The sequence below is a fragment of the Ranitomeya variabilis genome, chromosome 7 (genome assembly GCF_051348905.1).
Source record: "Ranitomeya variabilis isolate aRanVar5 chromosome 7, aRanVar5.hap1, whole genome shotgun sequence".
NCBI classification, from domain to species: Eukaryota; Metazoa; Chordata; class Amphibia; order Anura; family Dendrobatidae; genus Ranitomeya; species Ranitomeya variabilis.
The window spans coordinates 165998488-166010962 of NC_135238.1; the positions used below are offsets into that span (position 1 = coordinate 165998488).

The window sequence follows — 12475 nt, forward strand, 5'->3', positions numbered from 1 at the left end:
AATCTCCTCCTGCAGTACATCACTGCCATCAGGCCCTCTGCATAAAGCTCCATACTGCAATAAATCACTCCTCTCAGACCCTCAATAAACAACCCAATTCTGCAGTACATCACTCCCGGGTCTCTCTATATACAAACTATCACTACATGCTTCATTCCTGAAGACTTTATTTCCCACACATTCCATTGTTTCTTAAAATTAATTGCAGAAAGCCTATGAGGATCTGTGTGCCGTTAAGGAGTTGAGGATGTTTTTAGTCTGAGTACAGGAAGATCATTAGGAGTTAAACTCTGTGTGTGTGTGAACTTTTGGCTGCACTCCCTCCTCCTTCCCTCCTTCTTCCTTTGGTAGAGAAACAGTCAGATCCTCTGGATGGTAATCCAGGATTGTAATTTGTTACTGTATAATCCAGTGGGGTGTCAAGCGGACTAGTTGGTGCATATGAGAATGCCTGCTCTGGAGGCCACAGCGTGACTTGTGAAGTCCATACAGGAGTCAAGTGATCAGAGGAGTCAAATGTATACGGTATTGTGGGGGCACCATGTGTAGCATTTAAATTCTGTGCAGCATTGGAAATGTTAGGACTTGTTACTTGTTGAAGCTGCCTGACTGTGGAGAGATCTCCGATCACATGCCACTGGTTGTCTTTCTCTATTTCTTCTTCCTCTGAGTTTTACTCCATCATCTTAGTCACTGCTTTTAATAAGGGGATCATGTTTCTCAGAGGTTCTTGTCCATGCTGCAATCTGTGCACCATAGTCATGTTTCTCTATCTATCTGCTGTGATCACGGTTAAACCCTTTCCATCTCTCAGCATCAATACATTCTCTTTTGGGCAAACCTGACATTTTTTAAATTTTAGCTGTATCTGTTATTGACCACTCTTATTGTTCTAATTATATCAGGTCTTGCATTTTAAGTCTTCGATCCGTGTTCTGCCTTGGTTTGGAGAAATTAGTTTCCCAACACTGACCAAAAAAAGCCTTCTTTCGTGGAGAGAAAGTAATGGCGCGTTAAAGGCTCACTTACCCCAGGGATTTAACTTTTCTGTTCGGAATGAAGGGCTCTCTCTTGTTCAGTCCAGGACCAAACTCAAAGATGAAAGTATCTCGCCTGCCTGAGGAAGGAAACGGGAAGTTTTTATATATCTGTTTCCTCAGTCTAGAAATCCATTTTGCAACCCTCCAAGCGCACAGGTTTTGTGCTGATATTAATGCGAGAGAAAGTTTAGCCCCTGCAGCTGTTGGGTTCTCAAGAACCTTTCTGCATTGTGTAACTCAGTACTAACTGAACCTGTTCTGTAACTTTACGTGGTCTGAGTTGCTTACAGCTCCTAAGAGCTCTCATTTATCAATTTTATTACAGTTGATTAAGGTATAATTAGTAGAAAATAAATTTAAGGAACTGACTTGGTACAATGGCGGCATCTTCGCACAGGATCATGCTGATATCCATTAGTTCTGTAGAACGATACATTGTTGCACAAGTATAAATTAAGGCTGACTGCATGGCAAGGGGGTGTTTTTTATACATAAGTATCAGTGGGACTGAAAGAAAAACTGAAATTCATAGATTAAGACATGTGATCTAATACTTTTTTTTCACGTAGTGTACATTCGACATAAAATCTTTATTTAAACAATAAATCATTGTGTGATGATAAACTCCCTTTTCATCTTCTGTTACATGGACCTCCGTACTCTAATGAGGCATTCTGTACTTTGCTGGAAAATGTACTTTTTTGGTAATGCTTATAATTGTATTTTCCTTTCCGCTTTCCGGCAGTGGGAGTATGAATATGACTATTAGAACCTCCGTTCTCTAGAGCAACTCCACAGTGCGAGTCTGAAGAAGGCGACGTCCACAAGCAGCAAGTAGTCTTATTAGCAACGGAAAGCTCAGAAGTCTGATTCCTCCAGATAAATGACAACATTATGTTAGTGTTTGGATTTACTTTATGTTATTACTTTTTTCTTTTATTTAACCATAACTTATTTTTATGTAAATATAGAAAAAAATCTCAAATCTGCATTATTGCTATGTGCAACATTTTTGTGTTGTACAATTTCTATGGAAATGCCACAAAAAAGTTGCATATTCTATATAGATCAAGACTGTCATGTAAAAGGCATGGAACAAAAAAACTTTATCCAGCAAGCAATTTTTAACATGAATAATAGTTGCAATTTGTGAGCTTTAGGTTAGGACTGGGATGGAGGATAAGTTTCTGATCACTGGGGCCATTGGGACCACCATCAATCCTGAGGACTGGGGCTCTGAAGAGCCCATGTGAATGGAGTGGATGGGCACATGATCAGCTATATCTCCATTCACATTGACTCTCCAGAGCCCTGGTTCTCGGAATTGGTGGGGTTCCAGTGATCAGAAAGTTATCCACCATCCCATATACAGAATACTGCCATGGTCAAATGTTCAGTATTTGGTCAGTATTTTACATCAGTATTTGTGAACAGAAACCTGGAGTGGAACAGTCAGAGGAAAAGAATAAGGCTACGTTCACATTTACGTTGTGCGCCGCAGCGTCGGCGCCGCAGCGCACAACGCAAACAAAAACGCGGCAAAACGCACGCTAAAACGCTGCGTTTTGCGCCGCATGCGTCCTTTTTGGCCGAAAGTTGGACGCAAAAAAAATGCAACTTGAAGCGTTTCTTGCGTCCAACGCTTGCGGCCATGCGGCGCACAACGCATGTCCATGCGCCCCCATGTTAAATATAGGGGCGCATGACGCATGCGGCGCCGCTGCGGCGCCCGACGCTGCGGCGCTGACCGCAAATGTGAACGTAGCCTAATAGAAACATGTCACCACTTCTGTATTTTTCACCCACTCCTGATATTGGCTTACAAATACTGGTGTAAAATCCATATAGGAAACATGTAATCAGAGCAGAAAACATAACACCTAATAATATCAACTCCAATATATAATGATATAAACTGAAACCATTTTTTATACATTATTTTTTCTGGACATTTACTCCGTGGTTTCAGTTTCTATTATTGTAAGATCCATGTAGTAGAAAAATTCCAGCAACACATCCAAAAAGATAAAAACAGCTATTTATTAAATCATATTAAAGTTAAAATGGAAATTTTCCTGGGATCTAGACTTCACATTTTGAACAAACATGTTCTTCTGATAGCATGATCCCGTATTGTTTAGACTACATTTTATAATGCCGAACAGGCACGTCACATTAATGTGGTAATTTTATCAAGTGTTAAACATAAAAACAAACAAAAAAAAGCCTTGAAAAGTAGCAAAGAGAATTAACAGATATGTATTAGATCTGATTTAATATTCATAGCAGTTGGAGTTCCTGTGTCCAATATAAATAAACAAAATGCTTCACAATTGTGAAGGGTTCGCAATCGATCTCCTCCTTTTAGGTGGGGATATTTTTTCGAAAGCATTAAGCCTTAAAGAATCGACATTACTTTTGTGGGTGTTTAGGAAATGTTGTGATGAACCTGAGAGACTGCGTGTTTTCTTATTCTGTGCATCATAAATATTTTTGGCTATTCACCTTCTAAGTGGACGTGTAATGCATCCCACATATTGCAACCTACATGTTTCTCATGTTATTACACATATGATGAAGGTTCTGCCACAATTAAGGAAAAATTTGATTCTTGGTCCTGCCAGTGGTAGTTGAAGTACATTCTTTGGTATTATATGTATATATATATATATATATATATATATATATATATATATATATACAGAAACCATATCTTTTTTAGACATATTTATATGGTTAGGTTGCCAACTAGAGATGTCACTGGTTTGTCAATGTGTTACCTGTACACTGACACTATATATTGTATACTATATACAGAGGTCCTGTGTATATTGTCACCGGTGATCACTGTATTACCTGTATCCTGAAAATACGTACAGAGCTCCCATGTATAATGTCACCGGTGATCACTGTATTACCTATACACTGACACTATATACAGAGCTCCTGTGTACAATGTCACTGGTGATCACTGTATTACCTGTACACTATACACTATATACAGAACTCCTGTGTATAATGTCACTAGTGATCCCTGCATTACCTGTACACTATACACAGAGCTCTTGTGTATAATGTCACTGGTGATCACTGTATTACCTGTACACTGACACTTTACACTGTATGCTATGTACAGAGCTCCTGTGTATAATGACATCTATGGAAATATTAATATTGTGTTTTTTTAATTAATGATCAGTATTGTAATATTGGTCACTATGTGGTGGTAATATGTGGTCTGGTCATGGTTTGGCGGTATTTCTCCCATGTATTATGGCTGTGTATTTAATCTGGTGTTCGATGAGAACTGTTAAGGTGTGGTTAGTGAAGAAGTGGTGCAGAAGTTAAGTTTTTCGAAGAGTGGACAGTGGGACTATGGAAGGTATGAGCGGGGGAGGTGGAGTCTCAAAGGGACCCCGAAAAGTTTGACAGTATTGGGCCCTGTAATTCCTGGTGCAGCCCTACACAAAAACACACATACACACAAACACACACACACACACGTGCTCAATTTTGATTAAATTGACCTTATTAAACTTGGGTCATGGAGTAAAGGTTCACATTATCTAAGCATGTAGCAAATCAAAAGTAGCCAACCATACCTATTCACACTTGTGAAGGGAGGCAAGCAAGATAAACACTTAGAGCATAAAACTATTAAGGGAATATAAATGATAACAAAAAGATTAAAAGCAAAAGCAACGCTGCCTCACAATGTAGGGGAAAGCCTAAGTATACCCACGAGTACTAAGAGAACTAAGTAATGTATTAGACAAACCATTATTTCTTATATTTAGGGACTCTATAGCGACGGGGTCTGTTCCACAAGACTGGCGCATAGCAAATATGGTACCAATTTTCAAAAAGGGGTCTAAAAGTGAACCCGGAAATTATAAGCCAGTAAATCTAACCTCCATTGTTGGTAAAATATGTGAAGGGTTTCTGAGGGATGTGATTCTGGATTATCTCAATGAGAATAACTGTTTAACGCCATATGAGCATGGGTTTATGAGGAATCGCTCCTCTCAAACTAAACTAATCAGTTTTTATGAAGGGGTAAGCTATAGGCTGGGCCAAGGTGAGTCATTGAATGTGGTATATCTTGATTTTTCCAAAGCGTTTGATACTGTGCAACACAAGAGGTTGGCACACAAAATGAGAATGCTTGGTCTGGGGGAAAATGTGTGTAAATGGGTAAGTAACTGGCTTAGTGATAGAAAGCAGAGGGTGCTTATAAATGGTATATTCTCTAACTGGGTCATTGTGACCAGTGGGGTACCACAGGGGTCGGTGTTGGGACCTATTCTCTTCAGCATATTTATTAACGATCTGGCAGAAGGTTTACACAGTAAAATGTCGATATTTGCAGATGATACAAAACTATGTAAAGCAGTCAATACAAGAGAAGATAGTATTCTGCTACAGATGGATCTGGATAAGTTGGAAACTTGGGCTGAAAGGTGGCAGATGCGGTTTAACAATGATAAATGTAAGGTTATACACATGGGAAGAAGGAATCAATATCACCATTACACACTGAACGGGAGACCACTGGATAAATCTGACAGGGAGAAGGACTTGGGGATCCTAGTTAATGATAAACTTACCTGGAGCAGCCAGTGCCAGGCAGCGGCTGCCAAGGCAAACAGGATGCATTAAAAGAGGTCAGGATACACATTATGAGAACATTATACTGCCTCTGTACAAATCCCTGGTTAGACTGCACATGGAGTACTGTGTCCAGTTTTGGGCACCGCTGCTCAGGAAGGATATAATGGCACTAGAGTGAGTACAAAGGAGGGCAACAAAATTAATAAAGGGAATGGGGGAACTACAATACCCAGAGAGATTAGCAAAATTAAGATTATTTAGTCTAGAAAAAAGATGACTGAGGAGCAATCTAATAACCATGTATAAGTATATAAGGGGACAATACAAATATCTCTCCAAGGAAGGTGACAGTTACAAGGGGACATTCTCTGAGTCTGGAGGAGAGAAGGTTTTTCCACCAACATAGTAGAGGATTCTTTACTGTTAGGGCACTGAGAATCTGGAATTCCTTGCCTGAGGAGATGGCGATGGCAAACTCAGTCAAGGAGTTCAAGAGAGGCCTTGATGTCTTCCTGGAGCGTAACAATATTGTATCTTACAGATATTAGGTACTTTAGAAGGACGTAGATCTAGGGATTTATTCTGACGGAATATAGGCTGAACTGGATGGACAAATGTCTTTTTTTGGCCTTGCTAACTATGTTACTATGTTACTAACAGAAAATACCCATGAAGGCTAGCAAGATAATAAAGCCTGTGTGTGTATCAGGGTAAAAGTAACAATTTTGATTTGCTACTGTGATAGTAACACTGTTGGATCATACGTTTATGATTTAATATTATTTAAGCATATAGAAACTTGATTCCAGCTCACCCAGTTGCACTATGCTCATCCACCTGGGGCTCAGACACCGGCCTCAACCTGGCATCACATCAAAAATAATAGAAAAAATTGCATTAAGCAGTCTTACTCATTATTCATGTCTGAGTCATGTCGACCATGTAAATTTTTCTTTTGAATGCACTATATTTTCTTTTGAAAAATAAAACAAAAGGAAATCCAGTCCTGTTGAGCCGGACTCCAATTTATTCTATTATCTAAGCATGTCTGCTTCTTTCTTCAAAAGCTGCATGTAGTCAACTACAAGCGTTTTTTTTACCACATCAAATGCATCATGACTACGTCACAGCTACGCTATCTAGCCTTGCCCTGACATGCCCAGAGACTGAATGATGAAAGAAAACTTGCTCTTTTCTTATTGAGTATTTATTGCATACTAATGTAGAAATATTGATTGAGATACATCAAGACTGGCATTGTTAACACCATCGTGATGCTAGGGCGTGCTGGAGTGTTTGCCGACTGGGGTGCGCCTCTGTGTGCTACGTCAGAAATTTAATTACAGTCAGGCACTGGAGTAAGATTTCTGCGGTAGGAAAAAACATACCTTGTCATGAATTAGACAAGATTTGGTGTCCTGCACCCGCCACGCCCCTGTTCTGCCCCAGGTCTGCCCATTTTTGTGGAGCTAGGACAAAATGGCATGAAGATGTCAAAACGCGGCACAATTGAGGCTTGGCAGCTTTTCAAAGCTTTCATGACAGAATTTTGGTGGGAAAGCTTTCATGAATCAGAGTCGTTGTTAGCATTTTTTTCTCTCGTCATTTGAAATGAAAGCTCTTTTGGGGTGAGAAACGAACGACCACATAAACAATACTGTATGCGAGAACCACGGAAATTATTGAAACATGCCTTATAGATGCAAAATCACACCACTCGACTTACTAAAAAAAAGTACTAAATCATGCCTGGGCAAACTGTGTCCCACGGACCACATCCGTCCCACTGACTGATTCGGTCCGACCCGCTGACAGGGATAGCCAGAGGTCAGGAAAGGGACTAACAGCTCCGCCCACCATGAGCGCCATCTTCTCATTGGTGGATGCAGGGCTGCTGTGCTCCTTGTTTGCAGAGCTGCTCAATCTTCCGCAGGGGCTGTTCAGGAGGAGGAAAAATTGCACTGATAATGGGAAAGTAGCTTCTAAGTGGAGCCCCATAGAGTATGAGATAACCCCTAGGAGGCGGCATTGTGTGTGTGCTGTGCTGATTAGGTCCTGCACCAGCACTGCCTCCTTTCACCTATAACCCCCTAAATGTCAGATAACTGCTCAGACTGCAGTTTATGTTGAGGGAGAGCAGGTAATTATCAGCAGCCACACCTCACTGAGTCTTTTCCTGGCAGCTCAGGCTGCTAGGATATAATACACTTGTATTCCTAGTGAATCCTGGCTCCAGTGCCCCCTCACCTCCACTACAGGCAGCCTATAGATGGGACATTTTATGTGCTTCTCAAAGTGCTCTTCTACGGTCATCATGTACTCTGCTGTCACCTCACCTTTCTGTGAAGGTTAACCCTTCCCTCCCCCTTTGGACTGAGCTTGTGTTTAATTCTGCTGTGCAGATGAGGTATGAGTTAAGCCCCCCACAGAGCTCCCTTCTGTGATCTGTAGCTTATCACATCCACTTTTGTAGGTTGCAATAAAGATTTTTCACCACCCCATCCCCCCATGTGGAGCAGGGGTGGGCAAACAACTTTTTTCCAATCTCCCAATGTCTTTATTGATTGATCAGCTGCTAATACAAGTTACAATAAACTTTATTGCAACTATTATTATCAGGCTACGTTTACACAACTATATATACAGGTCCCAGTGCTGGAAAATAAACCTGACCTCATACAGACAGCACTAGGAGCAATGTTAAGCAATTGAGCTATTCAGATTACAGACTAAGGGTATGTGCACACGTCAGGATTTCTTGCAGAAATTTCCTGAAGAAAACCGGAAATTTTCTGCAAGAAATCTTTTTTTGCGTTTTTTTCCCGTTTTTTTCGCATTTTTTTTTTAGCATTTTGCAAGCGTAATTAGCTTGCAGAATGCTAAAGTTTTCCAAGCGATCTGTATCATCGCTTGGAAAACTGACTGACAGGTTGGTCACACTTGTCAAACATAGTGTTTGACAAGTGTGACCAACTTTTTACTATAGATGCAGCCTATGCAGCATCTATAGTAAAAGATAGAATGTTTAAAAATAATAAAAAAAATAAAAAAAATGGTTATACTCACCTGCAGACAGCTGATCTCCTCAGCGGCGTCCGTTCCTATAGATGGTGTGTGTGTGCAGGACCTACGATGACGTCGCGGTCACGTGAGCGGTCACATGAGCGGTCACGCGACCAATCACAAGACCGCGACGTCATCGCAGGTCCTTCACACACACCATCTATAGGAACGGAAGCGGCAGCATGCACCGATGAGAGGCGGGAAGACTCCGGGGCCATCAGAGGGTGAGTATATGACTATTTTTTATTTTAATTCTTTTTTTTACCAATTATATGGTGCCCAGTCCGTGGAGGAGAGTCTCCTCTCCTCCATCCTGGGTACCAACCGCACATGATCTGCTTACTTCCCGCATGGTGTGCACAGCCACATGCGGAAAGTAAGCAAATCAATGCATTTCTAGTTGTGCGGAATCCCCGCAATTCCGCATTTTTAATTAACATGTTGCTTTTTCTTCCACGATGCAATTTTTTCACGGAAAAAAATGCAACATTTGCACAAGAAATGCGGAATTCACTGTAAATAATAGGAGGCATATGTAAGCGTTTTTTTCGCGTTTTTATCACGTTTTTATAGCGAAAAAACGCGAAAAAAACACGAAAAATACTGAACGTGTGCACATGGCCTAATACAGACCAAATATCCGGGTGAAAAAGATTACAGCACGCACCTGTCTTCTGTATTTCGGATAATACTCGCATAGTGAAGTCTACGAGTGTGCAAAAAACATTGGATCCCATATGAATCATCCATATAGCATTCAATTTTTACAGGTACATTTTCATTTCTAACATAGGATGGAATGGGATATTCACACAGGACATCATCAGGAGTCAGAGGCTGAGGTCACTGCCAGAGCTGCTTTCCCCACCTTTAACTGAATCGTCATCAGTGACCCCTGTTTAAGAAACTGGACTAATCCCTGGTCGCAGCATTGTCTTCTTACAATTTTCACTGACAATGTACTTTCATTGTGGCTCGTCACTTCTCTTTAGAGCAGGCAATGGAGCGCACTGTCACTGTGCATTCTAAGGAATATAGCACAGTAAGCTCATCAGAATTTACAATCACTGCATTATAAGTAGAGCATGGATTAGCCGGCTAAATTTTATAATAAAATTCTGACGAGTGTCACTTAATGAGGTAATATCTCTGTAGCGCTTCAACATATCTCAGTGATTGTAAGGATTTTTTTTCGGAACATATTGTACTTTAGCGGTTTTTGGTAAATTTTAGTTGATATTTTGTGTGTTTATTTGTGAAAATATTGACATTTTGGAGAAAATTTCTCAATTTCTCAATTTTTTATTTTTATGCCCTTAAGTCAGATAGTTATATCATACAAAATAGTTAATAAAGAACATTTACCACATGTCTACTTTACATCAGCATTATTGTTTAAACATAATATTATATTGTTAGGAAGTTAGAAGGGTTCAGACTTGATCAGCAATTTCTCAATTTTCCAACAAAATTTACAAAACAATTTTTGTATGGACCACATAATATTTGAAGTGACTTTGAGGGGCCTACATGACAGAAACTACCCAAAAGTGGCCTCATTTTAAAAAGATCACCCCTCAAAGTTATCAAAACCACATAAGTAATTATGAACCCTTTTGGTGCTTCACAGGAATTAAAACAACGTGGAAGGAAAAAATGAAAATTTTACCTTTTCCCTCAAAGATGTTGATTTAGCCCCAAATTTTTCATTTTCACAAGGGTAACAGGAGGAAATGGACCATACAATTTGTTGTGCACTTTCTCCTGAGTACACCGATACCCCATATATGGTGGAAAACTACTGTTTGGGCACACGGCACGGCTCGGAAGGGAAGGAATTCTGGAGCTCAATTTTGGCTTGGATTGGATTGAGGATGTAATGTCATATTTGATGAGCCCGCGACATGCGCAAACAGCAGTAACCCCAACAAATGACTTCATTTTGTGAACGACACCTCTTGAAGAATTAATCTAGTGGTGTAGTGAACATTTTCAACCTGTAGGCGATTCACATAATTGTATAACATTAGGCTGAGTAAATGGAAAATTAACACTTTTTCCACTAAAATATAGCTTTGGCCCCACGTTTCTAATTATGAAAAGGGATAATAGGAGAAATTGAACTTTACAATTTGTTACTTGATTACTCCTGAGTATTCCAATGCCTCATAAGTGGTCGAAAACTACTTTTGAGGCACAGTGCAAAGCTCAGAAGGGAAAAAGTGCCATATTGGAGTTCAGATTTTACTGGACTCGTTTGAGGGTGCCATGTTACATTGGCAGAGCACATGAGGTGCCAAAACATCAGAACCCCCCATAATGGGCCTCATTTTACAAACTAAACACACCCCAATGAATTTATCTAGATTTTCAGTGAGCATGTTGATACCACATGTGCCTCATAGAATTTTATACCATTGGGCGGTGGAGAAAGAATAATTACAATTTCACAACTAAAATGTTGCTTTAGCCCCAAGTTTTTTATTTTTTAAAAGGAAAAATAGGAAAAAATTGACCTCACAGTTGGTTGTGCAATTTCTCCTGAGGTGCCAATGCATTACATGTAATTGGGAAATACTTTTCAGGGGAAAGCTCAGAAGGGAAGGAGCGCCATATTGTAGTGCAGATTTTACTGCTATGGTTTGCGGCTGCCATGACCCACTGGAAGAGCCTCTGTGATGCCAGAACATCAGAACTCCCCATAAGTGACCACATTGTACAAACTACACCTCTCAACGAGTTTATCTAAGGGTTCAGTGATCATATTGACACCATGGGTGTGTAACAGAATTTTATACCATTGGTCAATTTAAAAAAAAAGTAATGACAAAAAAGAATTTATTTTAGCCCCAGATTTTACATTTTAACAAGGGGAAATTGGTAAAAATGGCACCACAATTTGTCACACGATTTCTGCTAAATGTGGAAATACCTTATATGTAGCTGTATAGTGCTGCTTAGCCACACGGCGAGACTCAGGAGGAACAGAGCGCTATTTGCCTCCTAGAGCACAGATTTTCCTACAATAGTTTGTAGACTGCATATACAGACCCATACGTGCTAGAAGAGCACAATACTCCCTCAAGAGACACCATTTTGGAAATTACACCCCTTTGGGAATTTATCTGGAGATCTAGTGATGATTTGACTCCATGGGTGTTTTCCAAAAACAAGCAGCAGCCGATGTTGCTGAGTGAAAATGACAAATATGCTATTGTAGTGCCCGTACTTTATAGTGCCCAGTACATTGTAGTGCCCAGTACATTATGCCCAAATTGTTCTTCTGGAGCAATGCACCTGTAAATTAGGCGGGCTCTCATTGCTACAGAAAAGCCAAACATGTAAACTAGATGGCATTTTCAGAGATACCATTTTTATTTAAATTTGTGTTTTATTCCATTTTTTATTCGGTGGCATGATGAAAAGCATAGTTTTTTCCTTGTTTTTTATTTATTTTTTCTATGGTGTTCACTGAAGGGTTTAACTAGCATAACAGTTTTATTGGTGGGATCGGTCTTGGCTCGGTGATACCAAATATGTTTACATATTTAGTTTATTTGTTTTAGATAAAAATATGTATTTATGGTTATAATATATATTGTATTATTATTATTATTATTATTTATATTTTCACATTTTTCTTAACTTTTTTCTTACTTTCATACTTAGTCCCTCTATGGGACTTTAACTTTTATCACTCTGATTGCTGGTATAATGCAGTGCAATACTTTACACCTGTCAGTACTGCACTGACAGAAGCC

At 39.7% G+C, this 12475-nt stretch overlaps 1 long non-coding RNA gene across 1 annotated transcript in view; it reads left to right on the forward strand.

Annotated features, from left to right (window-relative positions):
* Window positions 1–386: 386 nt before the first annotated feature.
* LOC143785740 (uncharacterized) overlaps window positions 387–12475 on the forward strand; it is a 34973-nt gene continuing 22884 nt past the window's right edge. The window contains exons 1-2 of the long non-coding RNA XR_013218070.1: window positions 387–525; window positions 1786–1936. This is a non-coding gene — a long non-coding RNA (uncharacterized LOC143785740). The remainder of the gene's footprint in view (window positions 526–1785; window positions 1937–12475) is intronic.